The 20,567-nt window shown below is 29.7% G+C and overlaps 1 protein-coding gene across 1 annotated transcript in view; it reads left to right on the top strand.

The window, feature by feature from the left end:
• The first annotated feature begins 12,726 nt into the window (after positions 1–12,726).
• Positions 12,727–20,567, top strand: part of LOC124362699 (cholecystokinin receptor type A-like) — a 46,502-nt gene continuing 38,661 nt past the window's right edge. Inside the window, 1 exon segment of the mRNA XM_046817411.1 lies at positions 12,727–12,868. The gene's annotated coding sequence lies outside the window, so the exon portion shown is untranslated.

Raw genomic sequence — 20,567 nt, 5'->3', positions numbered from 1 at the left:
TTTATAAATAGGAAATAACTAAAAGCTTTTGTAATCCGCTAAAAATAGCTTTGCTATTGACAATTTAAACAAGTACATATATCTCAACAAGTGATGTAGGCTTATGGCAATTTAATTATATTATAGTATAAAATTAAATTTCCTCAACCGTATTAGTTGTCTAGAAATATAAAACCATGGATTGGACGTAAAATATTGTGGTTTGTATTTATCAAACGTGAAATCTATTTTTATCGCGATAACATCGAATAAACTTCTCTAAGCTACGGCCCTAAAATTGAACGTGTGCTAAACATGCGATCCTATATGGTTATGTACATGCAGCATGTGACATAGGCTAACATTTCATGAATCTGGTCCTAATAATAATTATAATACAAAGAGTTAGTAAAAATCAACTTCATATAATAAAATTAATTTTACCTTTGCAGGTAGATGATATGACAAACTTTAAAGTTTGTCCTTGCGAATCTTAAATAAGATTACTATACTACTCGCTAAAACGGGACGTCTGCAGGAAGCTCCTAAATCGTAACCAAGAGTCCATTTTAAATATTTTAGTAGTCTGTCACTTTACTTATATATGCTAATACTTCAAGTATTGGTGCCAAAGGTCACTCCAGAAAGTTACCGGCACCTTGTAAAGGCGTCTAGGCTTAGACGAGTTTTTTCTGTCACTTTAAAACAGCTAATTGGTTTTATAACAGACCCTGTTAAATTTATTCTATGTAATAGGCCTACTTGCCGGGCCGTTCTGTTTATTTTTTATTTATACTTATTTAATTTCCGATGTTTAAATAAGTGAGTGAGTAGGCCTACAAAGAGACAATATATGAAACAAAACGTATAATTATCTTCACGTACAATAAAGTATCAATAAATGTCATGTGTGTCATAGGACTGTAACGAGATTATAATAGACGTATGAAGTATTGTAATAAAATAGCTCGTTCTTATCAAACTATATTTTTAAACATATATTTCTAAATACTAGCCATCAGATATAATGTACGGTGACTGCTAGGCGTAGTACCCGAGTAGCCATCATGTACAAAAACTAAGGATCACGTTATAACAATGCTTGGCACTATAAAGTACGGAATAAGTGCAAGGCTGATAAAGCATGACGAAGGCAAATAATGTTTTGCAGTTGGCATAGTTTATAAATATAAGAAGCTATTCACGTCAAATATTAATGTTTGCAACGTGTTATTGGCTGAGCATTAGCAAAATCCTGTTTCCTTCACATTAGCAAAACATTGAATCCTATTACTCAATAAACAGACTAAATTTATCTTTTGTCAGTCTAGAGGATGTAAAATTTGATTTTTCTTTTTCTGTCTATCTACTATCTATCCAGTGATCATCTCGAGAATTAAAGGAGTAATTGAACTTTTGAATGCGATCTTATCGAAGTCTGGTACGCGGCAAGAGGTATGGCGTACTTCACTTTGTTTAAAAATAGAAGCATCGTATTATAATTGTGTTAGCATTGATACAGACGCAATTTCACTAAATTTCGCATAAAAGATTATAATTAAATTGTAAAATAAGAAACGTGGCTTAAGAGCCTAGTATTCTCAATATTAAACTATAAATAAACCTGGATTATGTGAGTGTTGGTTTACTCTAGTAACCGAGTTTCTTGTTGCTTAGAGGCAGATTGAGCTAAAACGAAGACATTCTCACTTTAAGTGCCCTGGAGCCTTGCTATTATCTGAGAGTGACATATACTTTGAGCTACAAAGTAATTACAACACGCAGGTTACTTGGAATCATAGTCAGGTGGGGATCTTTTTGAAGCAAAGATATTAAAGAACACTTAATAATAATTAATACATCTAATTTTACGGTTGTCAGATTGTTGGGTTGATTTATTTGAGAGAAGAATTGAAATTTAAAGTGTCATATTACGACATACCACCGTTAGCCTGTCGACTTTTGTATGGTTCGTAATGTTTGGAGTTTATTGCATAATCTACGTTAAAAATATAAGAAAATTTCAAATGTATACAACTCATTTCATTCTCTAGCTGTCCTTTGAGTAGAGAACCGGATTCGCGGGTGGACGTGGGCCTTCTTATAATTCATACTTGTTTATTTAAAAATTAAGTTTTATGGAAAATCCATTGTGTACATCTGTGTTAAAAAAAAAGATTCGTTAAGCTGTTGGGAGTTCTACAATATAACAATGCGCTGAAGTCGAATATTGCCATCTACTTTTATGATTCCAGTTTTTTATATTTTTTATTATACTAAATTATTTATTCAGGTTTTTTTCATTTTCATCATGGTTTGCCATAAGGTCAATGTAAATATTTTCCCCAGCGTCCAGCAAAATCCAATGGAACAAAATGCATCCAGGAAAACGCATCATATGTAAATGAAGCATAATGCAACATTTCAAATCTATAGGTCAGATATTTTTTAAGATTCTGTACAGATATACATAAATGATATCATTCTAGCCCCAAGTGGTATTCTTTGCTAAAACTCAGCCAATTAATTATTTTACAGTGTTAAAAAACTAATCATACTAGGATTAGTGGTTTTTCCACAAAAAATATAGATTGTAGGCATTGGTAATAATAAAAAATATAATACTATAGATATAAATGGTTACTTACTTTAATACTAACTGCCACACGATTATAAAAAAGGACATTGTGAAATATACCCTTAACTAACAAAATACGACTTTTTTACCGATACAAGTGACCAATGGTTTTTTCTTCAATAAATTATGGATATGTTGTGTTATTACCAGGGATATTTACGCAAAACCAAGTGTCGTGTACTACAAATCGATGATATTCCATGTACAATTTTTAATCTTAACTTATTTAGTTCTTCGGAAATCCTGCGAGTAACCGGTGACAAAGGAACGAAATTTGTACATCCTCCGGCATACGCGATAGAACTGTGCCAGCCTACTGAGTACTAAGGCTTCAATAATGCTTAGCCAAATCCCGTGGATTGACGTGTACAATTGTACAATTTATACTTGTTTTTGTATAATAAATGTTTCATGCGAAGTATACAGTTTACAGTTTAATTTTTCTTGAGATATTTTGTGGATAGTTAGTCTACATGTGTGTCTACGCCACATGTAAAAATGTTATGTGCTTGCATTGTTTGTTTAAAAATGTATTTATTCAGCAATTTCTTCATTGCTATAATGTTTAACTATGTAAACTAATCCCATGGAGTGGCATATGTTATATGCAAACTAGATGGTGCCTATGCAATACAGAAAGCTTCATGAAAAATTTCAAGTCAGCACAGCCTATTTTTTATACATTGTGTTGCCTACAGCCAAAAATAAAACTGTCCATCTCCTCGAGTGAAAATATTTGTTATGATTAAAACAATTATAGCCTTAATCGTATGCTATAATTCATGTATTAATTAAGAAAAGTTTGAAAATAGTATGAAAACTTTTAGTCTTGTACGCTATTCATCGGAAATTAACAAATGTGTATGTTTATAGTGTCACTACAAAAACTTTTAAATAAATAGCCCTCAGATTTTCTCATAGGAATACAATTATTTTATGTGGTTATAAATTTAGACGTGGGATCAACCAATAAATTCCATATGTGAAACTTTTTCTGAACTGATGGAATATCAACACATTAATACTTGCTGAATATAGTTTCTAAAGCGGTTGTACGCAACAATAGCAGTTTATGCGAATAAAACTGAACGATATAAACTCGAGCGCACATTTTATTAATCGTATATGGCCTTAACTTTAAACAGAAATACTGTTGGTAATTGCCTTCAAAAGAAATATAATCATAGGAAATATAGCATAAGTGTATTCACATACTCAAAATTTGTTATTTTTAATTAAACGTGCTATTAGAACTCAAGTAAAGTTTTTATTGCACTTTCAATGCCGCTGAAGGCTAATTGTATAGAATTTGTACTTTATTGTATTCCCTAAAAGTTGCAATAAAATAACAAACACTAACTACCACTAATTAAACTTTTCCATATTGTATAAAATAGCAGTTACCAGCGGCACGCAATGTCATACTCTTGCACATGTATGATCACTTCTAGTTCAAGTGAATTGTATTTCCTAAGATAATGTTCTGCTTGCCTGGTTGCCTCGATCAAGAAAACATGTCAAAATGCGTATATAACACCATTAAATTTACAAGCTTCCAATTTATAGTACAAATTAAACATTCATTTCGTCTTAGATATATATGTATGTATTTATATACATGCATTACAGTTCTGACCAAGTAGTGCATAATTAATTCTTTTTAAAGTTTAAATTTCAAGTTTTTAATAACATATTTAATTTTATTATCTGGAAATCATCCTCAACTGAGGTTACAGAAAAGATTGAAATAAGAAGTGTTGTTGCTATAAAGCTTAAGCTTCAGGACCTTAAATGTAAACACCTGTCACCAATCTATTGAGGTCGTGAACCTTAAAACTCTACAATAACCAATAAAAATAATTGAACAAAATTGTGTTAAATTAGTTACACATATGGTTGCGCGTCACAAAACAATAGTTACACTGAACAGTTGATTACAAATAACATGCAAGACCAAGGCGGGGGTTTTCGCAACTTATAGACCATTGAGGCGGATGCCGGAGGCATTTTTGAAACAAGAATAGTTCCTAATCTTAGTTCCCTATATATGACCCATTCATTGGTTCTAAGACTCTATCCATGTAAAATTTCAATGTATCACTCCAGTATTTTTCACGTAATTGAGTAACACACAGACATAATGATAGTTTTATTTAATGATATAATTTTTAAGTAATAAATTATATGGATTCACAGAATGCAAAGAAAATATTTGCTTTTAAAATACATTTCTCAGAAGAAAGACGTTGATAATAGTATTGTTATATCTTAAGAAAACATTATTAGAACATAAACGAATACTTCAACTGTAATATTACTTACTTGTTATTTAATAATATTGCTTGGAATGAAATCTGTCATGTACCTTTCATATTTTTATGACAATAAAACTTTATCACTATGATACCATATTAGTCAAATAAACACTTTTACACTTCAGCACCTGGTCACGACTTCCAGGTACAGCTTACGGTTTTAGTGTATAACGGTCTTAACAGGTTCAGTATAGATTAATCATCCTGGTCACGATCTCTGCAGGTAAGAGCTAATAATGTAACTCTATCAAAATCTTAGTCCATATTGCGTCATATAAATTTTATATATATATATATATATATATATATATATATATATATATATATATATATATATAAACTATATGTGTTAATCATTCCTTCAGTCCTAACGTATTGACTGATTCAGAAATATGAAATTGATTTTGAAAGTAAGTGAAATTTTGCAAGCAATGTGGACGGATTTTAATTCGGCAGATGTAAAGTTCCAGGTTTAGACCCGTAGTATCTTGTTCCTTAGTTATGGATTTTACATGTTTATTGCCACTCCATGAAATTTAAGCTTGTAAACATGAGAAAAGTAAGTTAAATAGATTCTAAATATATTTTGTTAGAAAAACGGTGAGATATTTAAAGCCTACATCTTATCTGAATTTTATAAAAACTCAAACATGTTATATTAGTACGCTTTGAAACTGCGTTTACTTGTGTGAACTTAGAAGACTAGTTGGTAACGACGGAGCCTGTTAGAGACATGTTCCTGTATCTTGGACGGATAGTAACGCATCCTTAGAAACTCGGCATCATTATAAACTCTACACATGTACTTCGATAGCTTTGTCGCAACTGATTTTTATATATACTGTCCAACAAATTTAGCGTATTATCCCCGTATTCAGGCCTGAGTTTGCGAGAACTACAGAATGGGGATGCGTAAATATGTGAAGCGGTGTATAACATAGCAAGCGCAATGTAGTATCCACACAGGCGATCTGTGTGTTACTCAGAGTTAAATTAGTTTTGATATTATGATCAAAACAATTAGTATGTCATGAAATTTTAAAGGACTGAGTTAATTACGGGCTTACGTCTTTGTTTCTTAAGAAAATGAGGAATAAGGACCTCCGAATTAGCTACGTATAGTAGCAACACAAGGAATTAGACCTGAACATGTTTATTCTCTATGTGCCTTCTAAACAATGTGGTTTTAAGATACCACATTTGCATTGGACTGATATAAAAATACGACTCATTTTGGATGAATGCTTTTGGTATTTTAACTGGGTATTATTAAGTAAACCTGTAACAGAAAAATGCACATTAAAAATGTAAATAATCAATTTCGAACCTTGGGTTTCACTCTTAACTAAATGCAAAAGTTTAAAGAGTCTTAAGTGTAGTTGATAGTATATGTGTATATGAGTTAGTATATTGACAAAATATTGAATTTAGTGTAAAGAAACATATTTGATGTATTGTGTATCGTATTATATTTTTAGTTAACGCAAGAACTCGTTTTAGTCATACAATATGGTTTTAGTCACTCACTTAATTTTCATTAAACGCTCGCAATTTAAAGTAAAGCTTGTATTTGTCGGAGTATTATGGAGGGACAGCGGTTTTGTTGGGAATGTGGTGATGGAGCCGTATCGTGATGGAGGCTGAGCGTCGAGAGATAAGCGGAACTGGTAACTCTTCATGACAGGGACCGACAGGAATTCTATTAGGGCGGCGAAGAAAACTTTACAGCCGCTGGATAGTGTGTTGATATAGGGGGATTTTAATTTTTTTTAAATAGGTCATTGAATTTTTTTAAAACCATCATCAACTAACAGACAACATCTGGATGAATAACATTCCAAAAGTATAAATTAATGATGGGACAAAAACTTATTTTTCTATAATTTTTTTATTTCTTTTGATAAGAGGAAAATCTTTTTCCTCTTAGCACTCTTTATCCGTACCTGTTTTATTAATGGAAATTCATAATGTTGGAGTATTACTCTGTTTCCTTCCTGTTCATTGTATTCCACACTGTGTATAGAAGAGCTTTATAATATTTTCTTTGGAAAATTATTTAATTAGGTCATGAAAATATTTATTAATCGTTAAGTGGGCAATTACAGGACTTTTTAGTAAATAGTCATCTTTAATTAGGAAAATTTATGACATGATAAAATATATTCTACGAACTATTTGTAGATTAAAAAGGCCATCTTATATTATTTCACTACAATCCTTGTGGGTGCCTATATCTGTTTTTACGTGAGATAATTATTTTATTACCATGGGTCAAAATATTTCGCTGTCTGATTTTTATATATGGTATTAACAGCACAAATAAAACAGAATTGGCGTGACATTTAATTTTTTATATTGTCAGTATGCATGGTTATGTTGGGCTAAAATGTTGTACTTCTTCTCAAATCTAAAATATTTTGGGAGGTTTGAGCCACCAAATTGACATAAGGTGACAAAAATATCAAAGAACACAGGAGTCATTTTTTCACAATAATGAAAAATAGCATGAATATGACGTTACATTTTCACTTAATTTTGCATTACAACCTTCATTAAACTTCTATTTTATTGTTATCCCGACGCGAAAAGCATAACAGAATTTATGATTACTCTAATACAACAAAACGCAGAAAGGCAAAATGAATCGTGCTAGACAAAAATACTCATAGAAATTATTTTAGTTCATCAGGTTAGTCTTCTATATAAACAGGTAAACTTGATTCTGCAGCACTAAAGTAAGTGAAATATTGTAAGCATAACGCCAACGTGGGATCATGTTTTATGTTGTACATTTGTTGCTTTATCGTGGGTTCAAAGTAAATGTTTATAATAGTTGAAATCAACTGATAGTTTTCACCGATTAATGGTTTAAAGGTTTAGTGATATTGGTAATGTATTAATTGTGTTATGCTCGACATATAGTGTTAAACTCAAGTCTCATTAATTCTATTATATTTATTTAACTTGGTTCATAAAAAAAAGATTTTTAAAGTTTGAACGTATTGCCTCACGTTATATAAAGTAGTAGATCTGTTATAACTTAAAAAAAAAAACAACATTTTGTCTTATTGTAAGTTTTAATGTAATACTATCTTAACATGCAACAAATGTGCATACAAATTCAAAACAATCGTTTATTATGTAATATTATATTATAAAATAATTTGAGGATTTACTTAGATCATAAAAATAGATGTCATATGTACATTATATTAAAGTTTTACTCGTCAGAATAACCTCACGTGGGCTAAAACATGAGCGTGAACGCATTTCTTTAGAATTTACTTGTAACTTATTCTGAAATCACCGAATATTGTATGTATCACTAAATCGGGAGGATTTAGTTTGAGAAGAAACCGGTTACTGACAGACGAATAAGACTCACTCCAACCCCCCACCCCCCGCCACAATACTGACATACCCACAATCACTTACATCCTCTCGGCTTATCTTCCCACAACAAAACTTTGTGATAGAAGCATACACTCACTACTTATACACACTTCAGCATATACGTACATGCACCCATTCATTCACACGTCCTCTCATAATCCACATGACCCACAATGAACCATTCATATTCATTTTATACAAATGCATCCTCCAAGTCACTCAAACAAGAACTACAAAAAAAACTACCACACATTTTTAGAACATGAGGAAATAGTTAAAGCGAAACGTACATTAATAAGAACTAGTAATACTAACATTTATAATCTGAACTAATAAGTTGTGCTGTATTTTCTATGCCTACCTTATAACCATTAAATTTTTGTTCTCTTAAATTATAAGGTTTGGTCTACGTTGTTACGGTAATCTGTTCGCAGATTTCTATAAGAAATGTAGAGTATATATTAAAGAATAGTAAGTTGTCAAGAGCATTGTTATTAGTCATAGTGCACGAATCTGACTGTTAGTGGTGCTAATGATGCATACTCATGTTTCACTCAATTTCAAAAAAGTACTTGACAATTTTTTATGTATTTAAGTCTTTCTTTAATCATTACACCTAGATACTTATGTTTATTTATCCTGTCTGAATACCCATAATCACAGTTGACATTCTTCACAACACCATACAAGTGTATTGTTAGGAAAACCATTTATTGTAGTATCACTACTTTCTCTTAAAGAAATTGGCACAAACTTAGGTATGTCAATATTTAGGGTTCAGAAATTTCGATAAGAAAATGTATTACTGTTAAATAAATATGTAGAAGCTTTCTGAAAAATTTAATTCCATGAGTCTGATTCAAACAGTGTTTTCATATTATTTGTAAACTTTTAAAAATGTCTACTGATACCAACTTTAATATTATGTTAATAAATTTTAGAAAAAAAAACAGAACTTATCTTACAACACTGAAGCACTACATAATTTACTATCTCTATTGGTTCAATTACATATAGTGAACTGTTTTCTATTTTTAGAATAGGTTTGAAACCAATTAAATGTTTTTTTTACTTTACTCCTATAAAATATAACTTTAAAAAATGTCTTCTCTAGTGATGAAATCATGAGCTAAACCAAATCCATTGTCGAATTTTTAAAGCGTATGCAATGTTTATTGTTTGTTTTTTTTAACCCATACTATCTATGAATCAAATCTTGGTAATGATTTATATACTCGGTTAGTTTATATATTACGGTCTTTTCCATTAGTAAACACGCTAAGCAGGTTATTAGGGCGGAATATTCATGTCATGTATATCGTTGCTTGTTTGCAATGGGATTACTTTGGCTAACTGAAATTCGCTAGGAAGACCTCCGGGACGGATACCGCTAACGGACCGCTAACCATTACTTCATTTATAATCACTAATGATTATAAATGAAGTAATTGTCTTTATCGGGGTAGTAACACTTTTATCGATGTAATGAAATACAAGCAAACACTAGTAACGTTAATTAATATCGCCCTCTTAGATTTCAGAAATATCACACATGGCGCGCAGTGTGGCGCTGCGATGGGAACTAATAAAACAAGCATCTATCCCCCGCGAGCGATCTCTTGTTGACTTGCTCGTGACACGCTAATTACGGTAGGCACTTATGTGATCAAACTAATATTCCTTGATTAATACAGTAACAATAATGTAATAATCTGCTAAAAAATAATCAATAGTTAAATTGTGATACAATTTAATAAAATATTAAATTCAAGTTTTTATTGACAAATAACGTTACTTTACTCAATGGGATGATCTTATACTAGGTTAAGATGACGTATGTTACCACTGGTATAATTTTATACAATATTAATTTCAATTTTGTATAAAACAATTAGGTTATTTTACTAAATGGTATCTTACCCTAGGTTTGATTTTTATTAAATCCGTTGATGTAACAATAAGTTTGACTGACGCATGTTAGCACTAATATAATTTCATAAAGTATCACATTCTATTTCATATAAAATTTATTTTAATTTATGGAGTAAAATATGATGATCTTACTCTAGGATTGATTGAAGCTTACCGTTGGTACTGGAGTAATTTCGTGAAATTGTAATTCTAGTTCGTATAGTCAAAATATATTATTTTATTAAATTGTTTGATCTCACACAAATTTTGATTGCATATATTGGCAGTGGTATAATTTAATAAAATATCAAATTCTAGTTTCGTATAGAACAAATTAGATTATTTTATTAAATGAGATGATATTACTCCAGGTTTGATTGACTTTTGTTGGTACTAGTGTCATTTCAAAAATTTTAATTCTAGTTCGCGTATAACAAATTACTTTAATTGATTTAAATCGCTTATTCTCATACTAAATTTCAATTGGTGTATGTTAAAACTGGTATGATTTCATATAATAATAAATTTAATTTAATTTAAGACAAATTAAGTTATTTATTAAATTGGTTGATACTATACTAGGTTTGATTACATATACTTTAATTTTATAAAATATTAATTTATAGTTTGTGGAGGTCAAACCTCACTATTTGATTGAACTGGTCGATCGTACACTATGTTCTCTTGACGTATTATGGTACTGGTGTAGTTTTATAAAACATATTTTCGAGTTCTTATATTTCACATAGAGTATTTTTTCAAAACGATTGCTCTTGTGTTCAGACAGTTTACCTACTTTGGTGTTAAGTAATATAAGCGTAGCCTACTCAGAGAATCCATTCTCAATAGTCCGCTGTAGCACTAATTTTGCTCGTCGTATGTTGGCAGTAGTGTTTCGTTTTTTGTTTTACTGAATAATTAATGATGAATTTATAAGTCACCTGCACAATATACGTTTTATTAAAATATTGAACAGTCCTGCTTTAATGCATGCGAGTGTGATACCCGCGGTATTCGTCTACGTCTCTTGTAAAATAAGATAAACAGTTCTCCATACGCCTACCACTTATTTTCGCCTTCCTGATTTCCCTACGTGAAATGAGAGATCATGAATCGTTAGAAGTTGGAATAATTCAAGCATTGATTCCCACATTTCCTTGTGAGCTTTTACCATCAAAACTCTTCATCGACCTTACACCCTGGGCAGCTGTCCTCTCTTGACGTACCCAGCAAATAATTTATTTGTTCAAACAGAAATCAACTAAAATTTTTTTTTATTTATTTTTATTTGTAACACGATTCATCTTTGGAAATAACGTTTTAGCCCTTTGTTTATTGGCTGAGCGTTAGCGAATCATATCACTCGAGGGGGTGGAAAAAATTCATTTCAGACTTTTTGTCTGTCTGCCGAACATCTTGAAATCAACTGACCTATATTCTGTAAATTTTGCACGAAGTTTTATTTATATATGAGAAAAACAGAGTAAGTTAATAATGCATGTTACTTCATATGATTTGGCTGTGCGTTACCGAATAATTTGCCGCTGGTCTTATGAATAACCATGATGGCAACGAGAAAATAGTAGAATAAATAAAGTTATAAACACACTCAGTAAACATGATAGATTTTAAAATATGACGAACTATCATATGTAACCTAACTATCCTCACACCACAGTATTAATTTATAGTGACTTGGTGAGTAGAGTTTTATTATTTAAACTCTCAAGTGCTTTCCAGTAAAACCATGGACTTTTAAATGCAGATCGTCGTTGAAGCCTACAAGTTGGGAGGCACAATTTATTTTTTATTTGACGGGGATGTAGAATTTGTATACTGTTTTATTATCTCTATTGAGCCATAGACTTGAAATTCCCCGTTGAATCTCAGTGCAGCCTGTTACGCAACTCTTTGTGGGGCGTAGTCTATCTTGTTAATATATGGCTATTGTGATGTTTTGCATTTCATTAAGATACAGTTTAAATTGTTCTGATAAGGTAACTATATGTGTGTGTGATAGTTCATCATTACCCGGTTTTAGTCCTTTCCAATGTAACTTATAGTTTAATTGTTTGTAAGAAAAGAGTGACATTACATAAAAAATCTAAATTTATTCGATGTCTTCTAATTACAAAAATAGAGTGTATTAATATAAATGAATTTAATAACTGATTTTATACGCATTAATAACAGGGCATTGTATTTTCAAAAGAGAATTCTATATTACTGGCGAACTTAAAGGAAGTGAAATCATATATTATAGAAGACATGTAAATGAATGCAAGTGCGTATCTAAGTTTGTTCAGCTGTTCAAACAAGTTGATTCAAGTTAGAGTACATATGAATAAAAAATACTCTATTATATAGGTAGGTGGAAGTTTACATGCCAATTTTTGTATAGGAGGAATGACCCGTAACCTACAACTCGGCCCTGGGCATGCGCACCATTACGCCCACACCAGACGCGTCAGTCTGCTTCCGACCCTCGTGACGATAACGTCGCGATCTTATCCTCCGATATTCCGAGTTCGTAAACGCTCTCGTCGTATATACTCCAATCCCGAAAATATGTAATGTGTGCATTATGTGCGAGTAAAGTGTAAGAAAACCAATTAATTTTCTTACTTCTCACGTAAGTAAAATAATATGTCACAAACTGATTAAAACTCAAGATGGAGTATGGATTTTTCATCGTCAAAAGTGAAAATTGTACTAAGTCGTAACAATATATTATTATTGAAACATTTTTAATATTTACAAAGAAATAAGGAATGTTTAAATCAACTCAAAAGTCTATGTAAATAAAAATTACCAATATCACTGACATATGGGTGGGAAAATATTGCAAGGAAATAGTAAAAAATATATTTTTAATATAGTAGATTAAATTGTTTAAAAATAAATTTAATATAACTTAACTTTTATGTGCCATTAGTTAAATTAACAGTGACAAATACACTTTGAGTTACTTTTGTTAACTTACTAAAAATACAAAATTTAGTTATGTAATAATATATATTGCAGCTTTTTAGCATTTATTATGAAGAATAATAGTGCACTTTAGAGCTAAGACATTTATTTTACTATTAAGTCAAAGTATATTCTTTTTTTGAATATTTTGAAAACCTCTTACGTTCTTTTACTTTTACACAATACACTCACTGCTCTCATATCTAACAGCTGAATTAAATATAGGCTATAAATATACAACTTTATACTTTAACACATCGAAAAAATGAACTTATTCCAAAACTATACAATATACACACTCTTTTATTATGCGATTGGCAGATAAATATATATTTAGTGAAAGGTATGATAATGACTTTGGCATCTAGGATGTGTTAATATTATTTATTGTTAGAGAAATGCTACAAGCTATTGGTATAAGTGTTAGTTGACACGGGAATGCTGATTCTACATTTATACTAAACAACAGAATTATATTTATAGATTAATTGTAGTCCAAGAATTAATTGCATTATTAAATCAATAATTTTAAAATTTACCATACAAGAATGAGAAAACTGATTAAATATATCCAGATTGATGGGCCTAAAGTATTGTTGTATTCAGGAGTTTGAGAGAATGAGCTACCAGAGAACCATGCACTCAACCCGTTAATTAAAACATTACAATCACACTCCTATGCTTATTCATTGTTAGAATAACAAACCGTTGTTAAAGTGCAAATTATATATATATACTTTCTAAAAGGGGGTAAAGGGGGGCAACTAAAAGTTTTCAAATACAAACCCCTATCATGTGACCCCTCATTTTAAAGGGAATAAAAAAAGAAATCCAATAATGCAAACGAGAGGTCTCTACGTTTATTAATAGATTTTATGACAAATTTACAATTTTCAACAACTTGAAAAATAAAAAAATATGTTATAATAGGTAGGGTCAAGGTTTCACATAGATATCTCGTGCCGTTTAAATTATATCCAGGTGTGCCAAGACATAAAATTCACTCTGTATATATATATATTTAGTATTTTAATTAATTTTTTTCAATAAACAGTGAATCACAAAAAGTACTTGCTCGGCCAGGACTCGAACCCGGATCTCCCACTTGCCGGCTGAATATGCTACCATAAAGTAATATATATATATAATAATGTAAATAATAATAATAATAATATAATAAGTAATAATAATATACATATATATGTATATAATACTTTCTAGATATTCAGGGTACTAAGTATCATCTGATATTTATTTTTTTTTAAATAATTTCTATGATAATCCTCAAAGCTTTAAACACTTTGGTAAAATATAGCACAAAATAATGTTAATGGTGAAAGTTATTGATTTATCTTTAGGGATTTTTTCATACATACTTTTGAATAATTAAATGAATTAACTAACGCGTTGAATATGAATTTCAGTATTGATTATGTGGAAGATATTTGACAAAATCATTTGGCTTTTACCTTGGGGTAACTCTCTCAAATTCTTGAATAATTAAAAAGTTATTCCATTTATCTAGATATATTTCCTAAGCTTCCTGTTCCTACGAGGACATACCATCTTTAGCATTAGAGATTAGTAGAGAGTATATCCGGTATACTAAATGAGAAGAAACTAATTGAGTATTGACTTGTTATTTATCATATATACGTATAAAAGTGTGAACTTAGAACTGAAAAGTATAAAAATAGTTTATACATATTTTTAACATATGTACGTATATAGTATTCCTGATATTCACAGTTTTTAAATGTTTACACAATTACTAATACATAAAGATATGAAGAGTCGCTTTTCGTGGTTACTTCATAAGACTGTATTCTTAAAAAAACAAAAATGTACATAACATAAGATTGTACGTTCCTTATTGTGGATAAGTAGTCACTTATTAAATATTAATAAAATTATCGATATGTATAACAATTTAGAACATTCCCTTCTGTCTTAAACCATCTTTTCGACTAACATTTAAATTTTTAATTGAATTTATAATTTTTATATAATAAATCTCGGAATTAATCATATAATAGAGTATAGTTGTTGAGCAATCCTTTATTATCATTTTATTTTAATTAAATCAATCAATCTATAGTTATCAATCAATAAAACGTTATCAAGAATATTTAGAATATTACTTCCTTTAGAGAGTCTGAAATCTACATTGTAGTGGGATCTACTGGATGATGTGAGAAGATTCTGTGCATCATGACTCCCCTAGGAAGCTAATTAGCCGGCATAAGAGCTTGGCAGCTGATGGGACCAATAGATACACGAAAATTGATTTTTTACAGTAATGGCAGAGTATATGAACGATTTGTCAGCCACCGAAATCTTATATCAGTAAGTTTCTAGGTGCTCTGGAAATGTGATTTGTCCCAAAAAAACTATTACAGAACGCATGTTTATAATATTAAGTAACTTTGTGTCGGGTACACACAATTCTACCTGGGCCATGACACATGTGCATTTGTTTGTCTATATCTTGCTGGAAACGCATTGTATTTTTTTCCTTAATATCTAACAGAATAGTCTCGTTTTCTTAATTATCAACGGTAAACCTTTTAAGATTGTTAATGTTGAATTTAATTTTTTTCATTACTACACAAGGATTCACCAAATATCTAAACCCAAAATATTAATAATATCAGATTATTACTCTCCATCCCTTACAACCCTACATAAAAAGTGTGTGTGTTTTTTTCATCGTAAATTTATTGTGTTTGTGCCCGTGAAAATTAAATTGAAATTTGCACTTTTCACTGTGGCCAATATGTCAAAATATTATCAATATTATACAAAATTTAAGTGCATTCACAATAATATTTATGTAATATAAATTAAGTGGGTTATTATCATTTTCGATGTGTATAACAAATTTACTTTTAGATGTAGAAAGTTGCATTTTTCAGTATTTTGTGGACAATACGATCAAATGATCGTGCTATAGCAGCGACAGAACGTTTCAATTTGCTACGATTTAAAACAAAAGTGGTCAAGAACTTTAGAATTGAGTTAGTTCGTTTCGAACTTTATTTCTTAATATGTTATTACTACGTACTGACCTAGTTCCTGTAAATACTTAGTAAGTCTGTTACGCTGTTATAACCTGGCTCATTTAGGTTCAGTTACTTGGATACAACTTATTTATATTTATTTCTACTCTACTTCTAAGCTGAAAATGGTATTTACATACAAGTAATATGTTTTAGTTGTCACAAAAGTAGAATCTTTTATTATCTAAGAAGCTTCAAAGAGTGAGTAAAAAGCTACCTGACAATCGTAGTAGAAGCAAATTACTGCCAGTAACATCATAGTTTTAATAAAAGTAAGCTTTGACTTTAAAGTCTGAGCCAATTAGTTATTCCTTTAAATGCTACATACAATTAGAAATTCTTTAAACACATGTTTTACCTCAAGCCTTACATTTGCTATTAGTAGTAGATTTTTGATGTGCTGAGTTAACGAGATTTGCGTTCCAACAAATTTTGTAAGCCATTATAAGGGATAATATTATTTATATTTATGCATAAGAATACCTTATAAAATATGGTATTGGTTTTATAAACTGTTAATGACTGATTTGGTGAGGTTGATATTACTCCTAATTTAAAAAAAATATGAAATTTTATACAAAATACGTGCTTACAAACCTTTATATAAACGTCTTAGAAACGTTTGGTTAACGAAAGTTACCAAATAGCTTTTATTATTTCTATGTTGAAAAATAATTTATTGAAGACGAATAATTAATTTAACGGGATAATTAGTTTTCGGATATTCTTCCTCGTAATGATACCAAAATAAAACATTAATTTGTTCCAAAATACACAGTTTGCGAAACATTTCCTTAAGTTTAATATAGATTAGTAGTTTTATAGCTACACGTTATTCTTATATATTTGTATCTTAAACTAATGTTTTAGTAAAGTATGAATTTTCTTATGATGCTTGACATGAACTTAAATGTTTATGGGACTCTTAACATGCTGCTAATGTTACAGTATCCCGAACTGAGAAATCGTATTACTGTTCTATTATGATTACTAGCACAGACGTGGCATACGTTGTTATTTAAGTCAACGATCTTGTCTCTTGGTAAACGTTATGTTATCTAAATCTGAGTAATTGGAGTATGCTTTGAAAACAATAACACCGCAGAATTCACAATCGTTGGTAACTAATTAAGGTGTGATGATAATGTAAAGAACTAAGTAGTCTTAGAAATGTTACATTTATAGTATCATTACAGACTTTACATACGTTGCTAATTAAATTAATACATGATAGTATGGTTACGGTATCTAGAACTGAATAATCATAATATTGTTCCATTAATATTACCACCATTATTACATACGTAGCTAATTAAATTAATACATGATAGTATGGTTACGGTATCTAGAACTGAATAATCATAATATTGTTCCATTAATATTACCACCATTATTACATACGTAGCTAATTAAATTAATACATGATAGTAATGGTTACGGTATCTAGAACTGAATAATCATAATATTGTTCCATTAATATTACCACCATTATTACATACGTAGCTAATTAAATTAATACATGATAGTATGGTTACGGTATCTAGAACTGAATAATCATAATATTGTTCCATTAATATTACCACCATTATTACATACGTAGCTAATTAAATTAATACATGATAGTATGGTTACGGTATCTAGAACTGAATAATCATAATATTGTTCCATTAATATTACCACCATTATTACATACGTAAATTTCACATACGTCGCTAATTAAATTAATACATGATAGTATGGTTACGGTATCTAGAACTGAATAATCATAATATTGTTCCATTAATATTACCACCATTATTACATACGTAGCTAATTAAATTAATACATGATAGTATGGTTACGGTATCTAGAACTGAATAATCATAATATTGTTCCATTAATATTACCACCATTATTACATACGTAGCTAATTAAATTAATACATGATAGTATGGTTACGGTATCTAGAACTGAATAATCATAATATTGTTCCATTAATATTACCACCATTATTACATACGTAAATTTCACATACGTCGCTAATTAAATTAATACATGATAGTATGGTTACGGTATCTAGAACTGAATAATCATAATATTGTTCCATTAATATTACCACCATTATTACATACGTAGCTAATTAAATTAATACATGATAGTATGGTTACGGTATCTAGAACTGAATAATCATAATATTGTTCCATTAATATTACCACCATTATTACATACGTAAATTTCACATACGTCGCTAATTAAATTAATACATGATAGTATGGTTACGGTATCTAGAACTGAATAATCATAATATTGTTCCATTAATATTACCACCATTATTACATACGTAGCTAATTAAATTAATACATGATAGTATGGTTACGGTATCTAGAACTGAATAATCATAATATTGTTCCATTAATATTACCACCATTATTACATACGTAAATTTCACATACGTCGCTAATTAAATTAATACATGATAGTATGGTTACGGTATCTAGAACTGAATAATCATAATATTGTTCCATTAATATTACCACCATTATTACATACGTAAATTTCACATACGTCGCTAATTAAGTCATGAATTGATTTGTGTAAATAATAAATATTACTTCAAAACCAGATTTATTGCAAATATTAGTGCTTCCAAAACACCCCACTGAGACTATAACATTCTAGTTTTGAATTTATACCATATTGTCTATAGACTCAAATGCTTAATTTATTTATTATGTTAACGGTTATTTCAATGTATTTCAATATTATAATAGAACATTCTAATTGCCCTATGATACATATACTATTATATAAACTCTAATGTCTGAAATATATATGTATGTGCGCGTCAATCTCAATCAAGTACGAGTAAAGAATATTGGACCGATTGTATTGAAATGACTTTCTTCCTGGTTAAAAAATAAGCCTATGCCTATTTCTTCCTAATTAAAAAATCCCTCCGAGCTACGTCCAACTAGTCTTGAAATCTCACTTAACAATTCTTTATCAATAATAATTATGGACTTATAATGCAGATAGTAGTTGTGTTTTGATCACCTGTTAAAGTGTAGAATAATTAGTAAAACAAGTTAATCTGACAAAATCAGTTACACTTTATAAATTTCATGTTACGTGCAGAACCTGTTATTTGTTTGGGTTAGTTTTTATTATTTTAATCAAGTACAGTAAAAGGGGATAATGTATTACATCGTACATAAAAAGCTAAAGACATTTGTTCATACTAGCATAAACATAGTTTAATTGTAGGTGAAATCGTTGGAGCTATTAAATAAAATATCACGAAGTATTGAAGACAAATAAGAGGAATTTCATAAGTACATATAAAAACAATTAACTCTCTGACTTCAGGGTTCCGTCTTTAAATTTAAATATAAAATTGATCAAGATATTGGAATGTCTTTCAGTAACTATCACTTGTTTCAGGATTGCTTGAAATTTCATTTAATAAATTAATATGCTCATGGTGTCCGCGTTTTTTCAAAATGGAAATATTTGGAAACCTCGTGTAACTAATAGTGTATAATATAATATTAGAGATAAATAATAATAAAATTTGAACTGAAAATAAATTTTTACACTTAAATAAAATACTAAAGAATTTATGCTGATCTTCTTTGATTATATAGCTTGTTCCAAATTGATTTTGTAAAGTTACATTTATTGTTCACTTTGAGGAAGAATTTATAGTTAAAGGTATCTAAACGAACAAGTAGATTAGAATAAATATTTATAGGTGTTTACAATTTTACATGTTTTAACATTCGATTTTGTTTATGTATTATTTAAACACAATCTGCAGTAAAGAATATATTAACTTTGTATTTGCTGTCTCCATTACACTAATGATCAAACACTATTTCAAAAATTACAATGAATATAAGAATATCTTATTGTTTTTTCCATGTACTAATGGTGTTACCGTAAATAAATAAATGCAAACAAATGTTTCGGCCTTTTTAAAAAAACTTCAGATAAAAATTGTCAACAACTGTTTGGTATCAGTTAAATTTGCATTTTGAAATACAAACGATAAGGTTTTCCCAATTCCAAGATATTCATGGGCACATTTCCATTCTTTCTCTTCATATAAACCTTCCTTAGATTTTAGGAAATATTTTACTAAAAGAACTAGCCGAATTGGTATAGCTATTCTCAAGATTACAGTTTAGCAAAACATTTAACAATCCATTTTTGTTTATATTTATTTTTGTTTTTGTTTGTTTTCTGTTGCAAATTATTGTACTCGAAACTTTTTCATACATGAAGTTATTTCAAGAACAATAAAAGATGACTGATTGTTTATAA

Source organism: Homalodisca vitripennis, chromosome 5 (assembly GCF_021130785.1).
Source record: "Homalodisca vitripennis isolate AUS2020 chromosome 5, UT_GWSS_2.1, whole genome shotgun sequence".
NCBI lineage: Eukaryota > Metazoa > Arthropoda > Insecta > Hemiptera > Cicadellidae > Homalodisca > Homalodisca vitripennis.
Note: the sequence above shows the minus strand (reverse complement) of the source record. Positions and strands in the feature narration are given on the sequence as shown.